Here is a 15,608-nt window from a genome sequence, read left to right on the forward strand (position 1 = left end):
TTGTGCCCCAGTGGTTTTCTGTTTGTTTGCATCCCAAGAAGGGATGGATTCTCTCTAATCTCTGTTTCATCACACTGCAGAGTTGTCGTCCAAGTCTGTGAAGTCACACTGTAGCTTTTATAATTGCTGGAAGATGCATTCTGCACTCAGGTGGAATATTTTGCTTGTATTGGTTTTGTTTCTCTTCCATCCCACTCCACAAACCCTCATCAACTGCAGAATTGAGCTTCACGAAGCTGAAAATTTGTGTGCATAAATGGGCCCTGTCTGAGAGAATTTGTGTAGGAAAGAGTCATACATGCTAGATCTACATCAGTCACAATAACAAGGAATCACCCTGTCATTCAGAGATGTGAATATTCATGGAGGACAGAATGATTCCCGTTTCTTGCTCACCACAGTGGTTTCCACGCAAATTCAGTAACAATCTTCATGGTTCAGGTCATCATCAATTTACCTTTTCTGTGCTGAAAGCTGGACACAGGCAGACTGTTTTGTAGCTGTAGGCTGAGAACTTGGAACATCACATCAATAAAGAAAAGAAATGTAGTATGGAAATAGATATTTATTTTATTGCTGCTTTGAACTACTTAATAGTGTCTGGTAGTATCTTCTACTTAACATGTATTACCTAATCTATTTAAGCCCACAGTCTAATCCTGAAGAAAAAAATATCCAGCAACCTCATCTTCAGAAATATTACAGCTTTGAAATACACTTTGAAGAGAAACAATGTGATTTGAGGAAGAAAGCAAAGGCACTGGAGCTATCACTTTTGAATGATGTCCTCTTGCTTCCCAGAGGATGCCATTCCCTCTTGCTTCAGAAAAAAAATGAAAAAATTTTAATGAACTGAATATAATGGGATTCTTTTCAAAACTTACATCTAAGTGGCTGTTATATAAAATAAAGTAATAGGTAGGAAGAAAATAATTTAAAAGGTAAAAGCTTGAGGAATGTGATTTGCCAAGTTCAATGAATCTATCATTTGTTCAGAAAAGTTGAAAATACTATATTCAGTATTTCACTCTTTAAGAAGAGGAGAAGGGAAAAAAAGCAAGGTTTATTCTATCTTCCAACAGACACAGAAGTTCCTGTATCACTCTCCTAGCATCTCTCTTCACAGACTTTTTCTTGCTTTTGCGAGGAATTGGTCCTTATGTGGAAGGAACTTTGCAGTTCGCTGAGGATACAGCAGAGGGTGCTGAGCTCCCTCTAAAGAAATTCGCTCCTCGCTGCTCTTTGGGCAAGGGGACTGAAATCCGGGATGGAGCTTGCATGGAAAGCGACAGATGGTGACGATGTGAGGTAGAGTCCGAATGTGAAGCATCAGAAAAGCACCCGGAGGTGAACAGCAAATGTGAGGGACTACGTAAGGTCACTGGAAGTTAAAACTGACTCTGCTACAGGAGTCTTCAGGGATGTGAAAGGTGAAAATGGAAGCAGGGTCAGTCATGCTGGGGAGGGTAAGCAGTAGTGGTCTGAAGGAATAAATTGTTTATTAATTTTGTAAATTGCTGAACAGAGGACTTAGGCAAGGCACAGTTGATATTCAAGACTTCAGCATTAAGAAGCAGCAGCTGAAGCTGTGCTGTGTAACTGAGAAACAGACTGAACTGACCTCCAGTTCTCATTTTCTGTCTGCAGCTTTCTGGCCTTAAGGCATAAGAGGGCACTAATTTATCTTTTTCAGTTTTCTGGGAGAGAACACGAGTATACATTTCACTACAAGGGTGTTTTATGCACACACAGACAATAGCAGAGGATTTTATTACCGACAGAATCGTGCTATTCATGCAATGGGGTCAGCACTCATGCTGAAGGTATCCTCTTGTTTGCATTATCGTTGCCAACTTCAGCTTCATTTCACAGTCATCACATCTCCCTCACAAGGTGATGCTTATGCCATATGAGGCAGCATCATGTCTATTTATTCCTGTGTGACACAAAGGAAGTCTGTTGCAGACAAATGCTTGGTCTGTTAGACGTAATACCTGATACTTGCCAAGGAGCATTTTCTACAATTGTGCCAATTAAAATGTGAAATTGCTACCACTTATTTTTGAACTCTCTTGTTCTGGCAGTCAGGAAAGAATGCCATAACTCATCAAGATGCAGTGCTGTTGGTTTATCTATGATAGCCCTATTTTCCCTCTAGAATTTAACCTGCTCCTGACCTGAGGAAATGCAATTTGATAATTCTCTCCTTCTGTGGTCTCTGTGTCAAAAATGCCAACATGCTTCAGTCTGTGGATCAGCTTTGTATGCCTTTGGAGCACATGCTGTTTCTCATGGTTCATTCTGCCAGATTCTTTCTGCAAATCTCTTTTGTGCAGATAAAAACTGCTGTGCAGTGTGAGGACACTGCTCATGTCCATGCTGCAGTGTTTGGGATTCCTCCACATGGTGCCTTTAGGGTTGCTGGGTATCCCACCAACTCCAAAAAGACTTAGCACTGCTGTGGGTAAATCATCTGCATCACTGGAACCCCTGACTGCTACGACATTTTGCAGGGAAACGCCTTTTGTAACAACAGGATTGACTTGCTGAGTGTCTCCATGGAGAAGGTTCTGCCCTGAGGATCCTTTGTCTCATGTGTCACATGAGCCTTGGGCAACTCTTCCCTTGGTTATGTCTAAAGCTCTGGTAATCTGTCCCTTGAAATGGTGTTAAATATTTGTCCTGAACTTCAGTACTAAAGTAGAACCAGAGCCTAGGGTGCCAGCTGGGTGTCTGGCATCTGGAGGGATGGGGAAATAATAACTTCTTTGGAACAAAATGGAAAATTTGTGTGGTGACAAGGTGGAAAAGGACATGACTCTGAGTGTGAAATGTGAAAAGCTTTTCAGTGTTAGGAGTCAGTGAAAAAGTTCTGTTAGCAAGTCACTCACAAGTCACAGTTTGCCACCAGCAAAACAGGAAAAATCTTTCTGTTTACAAATGAAGAGGGTTGCATTCCTTTCTGACACACGGGACATGGGGAAGGTCCCTCACAGCCCCTGCCCCCAGCAAGCAGCAGCCCTCTGACCTTGCTGCCATAGAACTGTTCAGAGGCCACCAAATCTAGAAAGGATTGACAGTCCTACATCATGGTGCACCTTGCAAAACTCTAAAACCAGCCACCGGTGCTGTCAAGGCCCTCATGTAAAACCGTTCTGCAGAAAATGAGCAATGCTGAGAGGTTCCAGGTTCCTCCTTGCACTCTGGAGAATTGCCCCACACTGGCAATGTTTTGTCCTAACCAACCCAGGGCCTCCCGGATGAAGGCACACAACACATTTCCGATCAGGGCAGTCTCCACAACCGGATCAAGGGCTGTCTATCCCCATGTTCAGTCATCTGCAGGAAAAAACACAAAAGAGAGGAGGAAATCAGTCCCACTAGACATTCCTAAAAGCTTTTTCTGGCCCCTGCCTTAACCGAGCACACATTTTAGCCATGTTTCACATGCTTGCCTAGCTCAGTGTTGAGCCAAACAGAAGCTGACTTTGGAGATGGTCGAAGTACATCTGTGTCTTTATGCATTTGGCTGTGCAAAATACGGTAAAACAAATAATATTTCAGCCATCTCCAGCTCCTCTGAGCTCAACCACTTTGAAACAGGCAGGACAGAGCTCCAAGAGTCATTGTGGGTGACGACAGGCAAGGCTCGGTGTGACGGGAGTGAGGAACAGATTTGGGATTACCCAGACCAGTTCCAACTGTTCTTGACCTCAGTCTGCACACAGGGCCCAGCCTGGGAGGTGCCAGCTCTCAGGAGGTCACCTCCTGGAACATGGGAACATTATAAACCAGGATGGTGCAGGGGAGAGGAAGAACAACCTGGCTAAGAGATGGAGGACAGGATAAAGGAAGGAAGAACAAAAGCAGCCAGGAGTACCAAGGAATGTTCTCAATGTAAGCTACATCCTTCTCGTCCTGCTCCTTGTGTGTACTCAGATGTTCTTGTGTGTTCTCCTTTTTGCTGTTGCCCATACCATGTTAGCAGTAGAAGGTGTTTAAAGCAGAGAGAGACTGGAATGGCTGAATGAGAGTTGTTTAAATGCCCCTGGTCAAGACTTCTGCTGTTCTGTGTTCTGGTATCATTCTTGGCATAGATATGCAGACCTGGTTTGCCTTACTCACTTCTTTCATTGTAAGCTCTGAAATGGGCATTTCCAGCTTTTTATCTATTTATTTATCTTTCTATTAGAATCTCTGCAGTTCCTAGTAATGGCAGGTCATTTAGAAATGATGCAGTTTTTCTAACTAAGAAAGAAATAGGTAAATGAATAAGAAACAAGGCAAATAACCTTTATAATGCAGAGGACTTGCATTTTCCACAAGTGTAGTGCAGTTACTGTTCCTTCTGACAGCATTTCACAGCTTACCCGTAGAGTCTATGGGGTGTGTGGGTAAAAATAACACAGCCTAGCCATGTTACAGCCCCATACAGTAAATCTTTATTAAAAAATAAAAATAGAGCTGTAGTTTGCCTATGTGAAATTACCAAGTTGCATTACTAGCATGAATGTTAAAAGCTTCTAGCCCAGCATACGGTAAATACATTAGTGCTTTATTTCAGAAATCATCATTTTCCCAAGCTATAGTTCTTGCTGACATATGTGGTAGAAAGGCTAGTTCTGCCAACTGTCTGCTTCCTTCATATCCTCTCATTTTGGTGCAAGTTTAAAGCAATATGCTTAATAGCCTCAGTCTAGTACTTTGAAAAATTGCAATGCCATCTATCTGTGTGGAAAGTCACATATCAATGACATTTGGTTGGCACAGTGGGTTTGGAGAAAAATGGCAAAGAAAACAGTTGGCACTGAGTTTTGAGGAAAAAAAAATCAGAAAATGTGAGTCTGTATGCCGTAAACTCGAGTTTTATTTGCTCATATATCACTTTGTCAGGGTTTTCAATGGTTCTTGTGGAAAATGTGTTACTGAAATATAAAGAAGCTTTTACATATAATGAGGATTTTCCCTTTAACCTAATTGGTGTTTTCCCAACCTATGCCATACCCAATATGCTGGGTAGTACAACATCAACCTCCTAAAAGAACTACATGAGTAATTTTTTCTGTTTAAGAGCCCATCCATGCAGGATTTTGTGGGACAGGAGGGGGTGCGTTTGCACAGGCTGGTGGCTGCTGCTCTGCCATGGGTGCACAGGGAGCCGCATCTTCACGTGTTCTTGTCAAAATTGATACCACACTTGCAGATTTAGAGGAAAGCTGCTGTATATTTCCAGTTTAACTCAACTGGAAACTGGCAAACCACAGTCCCTCCCTTTCACACCATAAATCAGAGGCAGCTAATAACAATTAATGCTAAGGCATCCGTCTGCTGAAGCCTTTTTGCACACTGGATGAGAGCCTTTTTCTTGGAGGCAATCTTTGTTTCAAGCTACTGTTCCCTTAAAACTCTTACCTTGGTCGATGATGATGGGGCTGCAAATATTACCACTAAAGAGAGAAGCTGTGAAATAAATGTCACCAACAGACACAGACCGTGTGTAAAGCATACACACATTGAAAACCATCCTGTTGTTTGCAGTGGTTAATGCCTGCAGTGTTCCTTGAGAAATATATAAATCAAAAAGTAGCTCCTGACAATATGATGGGGTAAGTGCAGATTTTCAACGTGGATTGTTAATATGGCAACAGAATGTTTGAAGAGACAAAAAAAATGTTTGAGGGAAGGGAATAGCTGTTGTAAGACTCAGCTGTGCCTGTCAGAACTGTTAAAAGAGTCACAGTTTTTGCTGGGCAGTAAACTGGAGTCCCTGCTGTGCTTCACTTAGTTTCCAAAATTCATAATTGCAGCCTGTTTCCAAAAAATTAATTAGCTTATGAGTAAGAAAAAAAAGCACAGAAGTTTGCATGGAGTGCTTTAGAGCTTTCTTGGGACATGCTAATGTATGTTTTATTTTACTTAATAGCTGTTCAACAGTATTGAACTTTTTGAATACACCATGTGTAATGGGACACACTGCATAGTCACATTTAATGAAATATTGCTGTACTAGCTATATTTCCCCAAACTTTATGAAGTGCTTAATCCACATTCTTTATACCCTGAGATAGTGAAAACTGTGACTCTCCAGAGAATACAAATATCTTACATCTTTCAAGCGGTGATGAGCAGATCCTGAAGGAGCACATCAACACAGCACACAAAAAGCCAGGTCAGTGGGCACAGGGCAGATTTTGTTATCACAGAGCATCCAGCAGTGAATTCACTCCAGCAGAGACAGAAAACATCTCGTGAGCCACTGGTCTCCCTCTCACAGCCCCAAACCACAGCCAAGCAGGGCAGGAGCGACTCGTGAGCCCAACCATCTGAGCCAAGATGGGAATTTTAATTTTTTTTATATTCCCAAGTGGGAATTTCATTCTTTGGGAAACCTTTTGGGCAGGGGAGCCTTGGATGCAACTATTTGCTGCCAAGAGTCACTTTTAAAATGGAGAAACGAGTCTCTTTTATACTGAAGGGTGAGAAAACATTTCTGTGGGAGTCAGGCAGGGTGAAAAGCTGCCAGCCACACTCAGAGTTCCTGCCCACATCCAGGTTTTGGTGATGTGAAAACAGGGACACGTGCATGTGTTTTGCAACACATTTCCTAAGTAGCCAGACTGCTCACAATCAGATCATTATAACTGGGGAGGCAACAAATACAAAGGTTTTCTCAGCAATTAGTATGGGTTGTGTGTGAATTCTTTTCTGTAAACCTGATGGTATTTCTTAGGCAATACCAAATGTATCTTTGACTTCTGATTATTTAACCTAATAATTATTTTTTAAGAGAACAAAAAAAAATACAACTCACTTTAACTTTACAATTTATTTAGAGAAGTCATACCAAAAATAGGCCATACTAAACATGTGCTGTTTGCTAAAGTATGTAAATACATAGTAGCTACACATACCCATTCTTGGGGTCCCAGTTATGCCTTGTTCTGCTGCTCTGACATAAATATTTATGTGATGTGTAACTTTAATATTTTTAACAGAGTTCTCCATGATTTTTCAGTAAACATTATGTGCAAACTGGGAGGGGAGGAGCAGCACTTATTAGTTCACCAGTGAGGGAAATACAGCAGCTGGATGCAACAGTGCTCAAGCATGTAAAAATCCACGCCAGTGCAGCTCAGTCGTATCAGACACTCAAAAATCCACTTCACCATCCAGGTTCCTTTGCTGTGAGAGCTCTAATTAGCTGTGAACTCTCTCTGAACTTTTCCTTGAGCTTAGTGCTGCATTGTGGAGCCTTCCTAGAGTCTAATAAGGGTGAAATCACACTGCAGCCCTAATCGAATTCAGGTAAAAACAAACAAAGCATGAGATGGTCGCCTGCTGGAGGCCAGCCTTGTGTTCGTTCCTGTGCTCAGAGTGGTGCTTTGTCCCTTTAATCCAAAATAGCCCTTTTTCTCTGGTACTTGGTTTAGAAACAAGCAGCAAATGATTTGTGGTGGTGATGTGGGACATCAGGTGTGTGCAGGCTCCATGCCTAGAACCAGCACTGCTCTTCAGAGGGTTTTCTGCAGGAGAACTGGTTTGCAGTGAAAAGAAGCGAGTTTTCCTAAGAGTGGTGATTTTCTTAACATTCATATCCATGAAAAATATAGGTAGGTTTTTATATTTTTCCTTTGTTAAAAAAAAAAAACCAAAAAAAAAACCAAAAACAAACGAAACAAAACACAAATAAAAAAAAAAAACACCAAAAAAAGTGTCATAAACCCAAAATGTTTTACCTGAAATAATAGATTCTTACTCAGAGGACAGGTAAATAAGTATCCTGGTTGCCTCCTCTCTTACCCCTTTCTTTGTGGGAGAGCAAGTGGAGCTAGAAGAGCCAGGATGCCACATAGCAAAGCCTGGGCCAAGAGCTGTTGAGCCTGCTGCAGGATCCTGAGCAGGATCAGTGCAGGCACACCTGCTCTCCCCGTTTCCAGGGAGCTGAGGTAGCATCTTCTCATCTGCTGGGGTTCTCTTTTCCTTCCAAGGATGTTCATATAACATAAGTAGGGAAATGGATCCAACCATTTGTTTTCAGAGGCAAAGAAAAACTTGTTGCTTCTACATCCACGAAACCGTGGTAGGATCAAATTAAGCCAACATAAATGAAAAATAAGAATAGATTTTTATTAATATAAATCTGTTTCCTGGACTAATCTTTATATACAATCAGGTGTTAAACTTACCCAATCCATGGGCCTGTTTCTGTGCAGCACAATGTGAGTTCTTAGGATCTGAAGTGGAATAACCAAGGAATTTACCTAATTTTCATTGCTGATGAATGAATGAATGAATGAATGAATGAATGAATGAATGAATGAAATCCTGTGAAATTTCCAATATCCAGTACAGCAGAACAGAACCAGTGTGAAACCAGGTGAAACCCCCCCAAATTCCTTTACACAGCACAAAGGATGAACGTGCAGCCTGGTGCAAATCTGAATACAGCTTGGAAAGCCTGCAATGAATGGGAACAGCATTTCCTTGTGGCAGTGGGAGAGAGAACAGGATTGAGTGGATGTGGAAGCAAAAGGCACTCTGAGTAATGAACTGCTGAATGAGAGTGGAGTCCAGATTGCAGTCCATACCTTCTGGCTATCAGCAGGCAATACAGTGAGTGGAAATGGGCTCTGAAAAACATATTCAATCAGGGAAATTGCCCCGCCTGCAGCTCATTAACAGGATTAAGTCCTGATACAAAGTGACAGTCAGTATTATTTGCATAGGCAAAAAGCTTGCTCCCCTTTGTAGTTTTTGGCATATCCAGCTGGCTTTAACAATATGGATCTGAGACAGCTAGTGTAGCTTTCATGTTGAATTAGCCAGGGTTAAAAGCTTGCCAAGGCCAGGCAGGAACAAAGTGTTCTTTTTTGCAAAGCTGGCACATGGGGCCGGTTTCATTTCAGTAGCACCCATGTGGTAGCTGCTCCATTTCCCACATGCAGCATTTCTGCAGGTATTGGATGTCATTTGTCACCAGGGCTCCACAGTGCTGCAGCAGAGGAGGATCAGCAAACCCTGACCCCAAAAAGATCAACACTTTGTTTAGAGCAGACTCACGCTGCTGAAACCTGGTGTCTGTTCTGCAGTGTAAACAAGAGATAAAGGCTCAAGTGCTCAGCTGGCAAGAATTAGTGCAGCTCCTGTGAACTGCTGGAGCTGCTGCAGTTGCATTTCTGGTGAGGCAGCTGGAGCGGGGCTGTCCCAGCCAGCTCTGCAGAGGCAGCCCCAGAGCTTCCCAAACAGGGATGGTGGGCTGGACTGAACTCTGAAGAAAGGCTATTACAGCAGTGATTAAATTGCTGGTTTAAAATTGTGGTGTATCTCTCTTTTATATTTGGAGGATAATCTGTGTTTATGGATGCTAGACAGCAGAGGTTTTGTCAATGTATTTAGGGGGATTATTTGGGTATTCCCATACAGCAGCACAGACTCCAAAGCAGGGGAATGTGCTGCTCCTAGAAATCAGTGGTTTCCTTTCTAAGTGCAACTACTGCATGATGTTCCCTTGCCCCTGTTGCTGGCACCCCCCTACCACACTGCCCGAGCCATCACAACCCTCTTCCTGCACTAAGCAAATAATATCAATCTTAAAAAAATCTAAAATTGCATTTCTCATTCTCCATAATTATTCGCTATGTCTCTTTTCCAGAGCTTAATTGAATGCCTAACCCTGGGAGGTTAGGAATAAATTTTCTCTGGAGTTTGCCCTAAATCTGCTCATTTGCACCATTTTTTCCCTGGCTGGTGTAGGAGCCTGGAGTGCTTCTCCCACAGTGCTGCAGTGCTTTTGCCCTTGGGAGCATCCATCCCAGGGATGCTTTAGGTGATCTGGGTTCAAGAACTGCAGCTTATTGTGTTTATGGGAAACCAACACTAAATCCTATAACATTCTGCCCTGTCAGAACATGACATGCTAATATCTTAAATAAAATGTGAACTACAATTGGTGATTTAAAATAATTGAAGTACTGTGGACTTTGGCATTAAGGGGGCAGAAGATGATGGAAAAGTTTGCTCATGTCACAGCTTAGTGAAATCTTGATGATTAAGGATCAGGCATGCAATATAAAAGAAATAGTGTTGAAAAAAGAAGATTGATATCTTAAAAAAGTTTGATTGAAAAGCAGAATATGTGGTTCAAGCTGTACCAAAGCTTTACAGAAGAGACTTGTTTGTGCCTATTGTTCCAGCACTGAAAACAAATGGCCAATATAACTGTGTGAGGCACTGGAATCTGTCATCACTTATGGCCAGAACAAGGCCATGGATAATGGACTGTAATGCAATATAAGTAGCACTGCCATGAAACCAGAGTAATTTAATTTAGATCAGAGGATTCAGTTTGTGTGGTATAGACTTATGAATATAATAATTCTTAGCCATGACAGATTAGCCTGCCAATGTACTACAGCACTCTGGGCTTTTACAGAAATGCCAGCCTCAGCTGCACTTCTTTTCTTTAGCCTTTGCCCAGTGATATGTATTAAATTTGTGGTATATATGAGCCACTAAAGACCAAATTGAAATCCCTAAATCCAGTATAGTCTCAGAGATCATAACATAAGCTGAAAACAACAAGAAAAAATGGTACCATTAACTCAGAGGATGTAGGTGATCATAAATGGTTTTTTGAACAAGTAAGAAATAAATTTATGAGAGGCCCAAGGAACTGGGAAGAATTATCCCTATTGCAGGACAATGTCTGCATTCAGCCAAGGAAACTAACATCTTGCTTATAGTAAATTATGTTTTTAAATGTTGGGGAATAGTGATTCCACACATATTTTTTCTTACGTGTGGGAAACAAGCCGGAAACCAGGAAAATGAGTTTCTCCATCCACTAGAAATGTCTTATTCCAGATCTTGCAGGTATTAAACAGCCTACAGCTTTTCTTCTTTTGCTTTGCTTAGCCCTATTTTTTGTTAACATTTGGTTAGAGATTGTCTGTCCATCTCCTTTTGTGTGACGATGATCTCATGCCATCAAAAATGAGATTAAATTATTAATCTTTTTAGGTTTAAATATCCCGGGAGGAGGGATGTGTGCTGCCAGCCATGGCAGACAGTGCTTGTTGTTCCTCACGAGCTCACATCATCCCTACCTGAACAGCTCCACCTTTGCCCTCCATGATCTTCAGGGAGTTTTGAAGCACAAGATGTGCAGAGCTGTCTTTCATCAGTTGGACTCGGTGATCTAAAGGCTCTTTTCCAACCAAACAATTGATTCTGAGATTTTTTGTTGCAGAATGAGTTATTTGTCGGGGATGAGCCATTTGTCGGGTGCAGGGAAAACTCGGGGCTCAATGTGAGTCATCAGCAATCTGCATTTATTGAAGAGAGCATCAGACAATTATACAGCAAGTAATAAGCTCATTAATATTCTGTAATTTACACCGTCCATTGGCCACACCACAACACCAGCTCTTCCCCATTCCTCAGGGGTTACATCTCTCTTTTCTCATGTCTCTTTCACTGTTTGTTATCATACCCAGCTAGGCCCAAGGACACGCTATCTCACACGTGCAGGACTTGGAATTAGCCACTTTGTACGTTTTTAGGCTTTGTACTTTTCCAGTCTCTAGTCAGCTAAAATCCCAACAATTTTTAGATTGCTTTAGGCTGCAGGTCAGCTGTGCCTCAATGCACCTCCACAGCCCTGGCTGTGACCAGGGCAGGGATCCTGGCTCTGATTCCCTTTCAGTCCATGTGTAGCATCCCAGAGGTTACAAAATGAGGTCCAGCTGAGGGAGGTGGAGTGAGGAGTGGGGAGTGGGAATTTAAACCAGCAGAGCTGCCTGTGTGGGAGCTGAGATGTACCTGGAGCTCAGGCTCGGGACCAGAGCCCCGGAATTGCTGCAGTTCCTGCAGTTCCCTCTCAGCCCTGGTCACTCCAATTGCTCAGTGTGCAGACAGAGACATCACCAAATGCAAGCTGACATCTCTCTGCAGTGCCTTTCTCTGAAGTGTCAAATCAATTAATGACTTTAGGTTTTGCCTTGAAGTAACAGACACTAATGCCCATGTCCATGTTTTATCGTTACAATTGTCCAAAGGTTTTATAACTGAATAAAATAAGTGGGGAAAAGTATCCTGAGAGAGAATGCATGGAAAAGAAGCCAGTTGGATTTATTTAGCTACTTCATGTTGGATCATTGAATAGAAACTTGATAGTAGCGCAGGAAAATAGTAACATCTTCTAACTTGTTTCTATTCCACCTATTTTAAGTTCACAGCGATTCAGAAAACAGACACTGTGACCCACAAGTGTAGTTGGTTTTCAGCTTGTAATGCATATGTGAAGAAAGAATTTATCTGCTTAGCCAAGGTTCACTTACATTCATGGCATGTGGAGCTGAACCATTCCTGGTTTCTCTTCTGGCCAAAAAAGCATTGGATCAAGCTTGTATCTGGTGCAAGAATGCTGATTTCAGTTACTTCAGCAGTGAATAAAACCCACAGCTTATTTTTAGGCCAGATAATGATCCCAGTAAAACAATACTGATGACTGTAAGTTTGGCTCACATTAATAGATTAAATGTGGGTAGATGCAAACAGATGGCATCAGTTGCTTTGTCGCTTCCTGGCAGAACTGGTCTCATTAAAACAGCAATTTTGCTGAAGCTTTTGTGGCTGTGATTAAAGTTGCCAAAACTTTTAAATAGGCAGAGTTTCAAAGTGATAGCTGGGATGGTTTCCAAATGTATCTGGCATTGCACAGCACTCCACATTAGACTTGTAAAGCTGGATGTTTTTGAGGATAAAGGAGATCTTTAATTTACCCAACAGGCTGTTTTATAATTCCATATGTCATCTGCTGTACTTGTAAGAATGTTTGTTTCCCTCCAAAGAAAACAGTCAGTGGGATGCAGTGGAGGATTATGTAGTAAACAGTTGCTGGATGGCTGCAGTAGCACTGACACCTCTTCTCTGAGCTTGGTCAGAAAGGGAACAGGGTGAGAACATTCGCACAAATGATAATTCACAAATGATTGTGGGTGAGAGGAGAGTTTGGAAGCTCAGGTGCTGCTTTCTCCACGCACATCAAAGGCAGAGGTGACAATACCAGCTCTTGGTGCTCAAACTGCAATTTGCTTTTTTGCAGTGGGAGGTGGTGCTGCTGGCAGGAGGAGCAGCACTGCTCTGGGGTTGAATTCATGGACATTTGCAAAGGTTTTGGTATTTATTGTCCAAAGGAAGGGTGGCTTTCAGTACTGCTCTGGTGCCACAGGAAATGCCTCATCCACAGAGCTCCAGTGCAACCATGAGCAAACCATTCAAACTTTCTATCCCCTATTTTTTACACTCTCAAGGTGGGTTTATTTATTTATTTTTTTAAATGGGGAAGGCAAAGAATGTAAAATTGTCTGAATATTAGTTGCTGAAAAATGCTAAGAAACCTACCTGCTATTTTCTGTAAGGGAAGGGGAGAGTAGAAGTGGTCTGACATTTCTGAGTAGAGGCCAGACCTGGAAGATATTATATTGGCAGAAAATATTTTGTCTACCTGTAGTTTTCATAGAATTATAGAGTTGTTAAAGTTGAAAAAGACCTTTAGGATCATCAAATCCACTTGTCAGCCTAGTACCAGCATTAAGCCATGCACTCAAACACCATACCCACATTCCATTTTTCACATTTCCAGGGATGGTGACTCCACCACTTCCCTGAGACTTCAATGCTCAATATTTCTGTGATTTTTTTCCCCCTAATATCCAAGGTAAACCTCACCTGCTGCAGCCTGAGGCCATTTCCTCTCATTTTGTCACTTGTTACCTGGGAGAAGAGAACAATCCCCATCTGGCTACAAACTCCTGCCAGGGAGACCATAACGTGTCCCCTGAACTGCCTTTTCTCCAGGCAGGTTAACAATAAAGGGACAGCTCTTTGATGGTAATTAGCAGGTTAATAATTGTATCTAATGGTGGGAGACACTGAGTGATGAATCTGATGAGTGGAAAACATATATGGCATTTGGAAAAATTAACCCAATATTTTATAGGTCTCAAATATACAGCAATCATTTTCACTCCCCAGGTTCCAAGGATATTACAAACAGGCCACATAGAAAAGCCTGAAGTTTGATATAGAGTATCTGGCTTTGGGAAGGAGATTATGTGTGCACATGTGCTGGTCTATTGTAGCTAATGATATGTGAGAAATGTAGCTTTAATGGGTTCGCATCTTATTTATTATGGGAGCAGAACATCATAAATTGGATAACCAGATCCTACTAATTTGCCAAAATATGTAAGAAACACAGTGGCATAATTGTGTTTGTACTGTATTCACTTTTGTAGAGTAGTTTAATTTATATTCATGGGAAATTTCCATTCAAAGGCAAATAATGCAACAGTATTTTCTTCTGTGCATACTTGTACGAGATCTTACATGAACATACAAAATTCTACTACAAAATACTGGTATCTCCAGCAAAAAAAAAAAAGGGACAATTTTACAATTACAAATTATAAACTGCTTGTATTACTTTGGCAGATCTCTGAAAGAAGAGTTTTGGACATTTTGACCATCAGCAAGTTAACAGGAAAATATTGTCCCAGTAACAAAAGTAGAAATTAACTAAACATCTAATGAAAATCTTTTCCACTGATTTATCAACTCGGGTCCTGGGGAGATGAGGATCAGACTGTGAGGTATAATTCTGTACCATCACACTGTTTGACCCATCTTCTAAGCCAGAAGTCAAGAGCATGAGGGAGCTTCTAAGCACTTCTAAGCACTCTGTGAAACTTTCCTATCTTTTAAAATCAGAGACTGATTCCAACTATAATATGAAAGGGACCAGTAGTGTTGGGTGAAAGGCAGGTTGCTACTGAAATGACACATTCCCACCACACTGTGTTTTATAACAAATACCAATTCCTTCATGAGTGGCAAAACCATCTCCAGTTTTAAAGTGAAAGCAAGAATCCCATTCAAAGTAGTGTAATGAACTGTCAGTAACAGATCCTCTCAAGAGATTATTATTTTAGAGATTATTAATTTTATTATTAATATTTAGAGATTCTTATTTTAGCTCTTTTCAGGAGGATCTGGAAGGAGAAGGGGATGGAGGAAGGAACTCAACCAACCTGTGCAAATCTTGTTATTTCCACACTATGAGTGATTCTTCCATCTGACTCCTTCCTGCTTTTGCAAAGGAAGTTGAAGATTATTTGACTTGGACATGCAGTTTAAGACAAAACTCTGGTGTCTTGAGGAAAGACCTCCTGCTCCCCTCAGGAGGGATATTATTTCCTTTCACTCCCTGCAAGCAGTTTAGCTGTTTTACTAGATGTGACAGTGGCAAGCAGGGTGTTTTCCCCCAGAGAAGAACACATTTTAATCTATTTAATCTACATTTTAATTTAAATCTATGAAAGTTTTGTGGAGCTGATCTGCCAACTCTGAGGGTTGCATGGAAAAAAGGACCAGAAACATGGCAAACATTTCTCAAAAGTCACTGAACAAAATAAGCCCTGCCACAAAATCTGAGCACCTGAAGGACTCCTTTGAATATTAAGGCTGGAATTCTTGCTACCCTCTTTGTTCTTACATGTGCACAAAGTTATGGATGTCTATTTCCAGACTTGTGAATGCCAGTTTGT

Source organism: Melozone crissalis, unplaced genomic scaffold, assembly GCF_028551555.1.
Source record: "Melozone crissalis strain CALT ecotype California unplaced genomic scaffold, PUWL_Pcris_2 ptg000132l_1, whole genome shotgun sequence".
In the NCBI taxonomy this organism is placed as follows: Eukaryota; Metazoa; Chordata; class Aves; order Passeriformes; family Passerellidae; genus Melozone; species Melozone crissalis.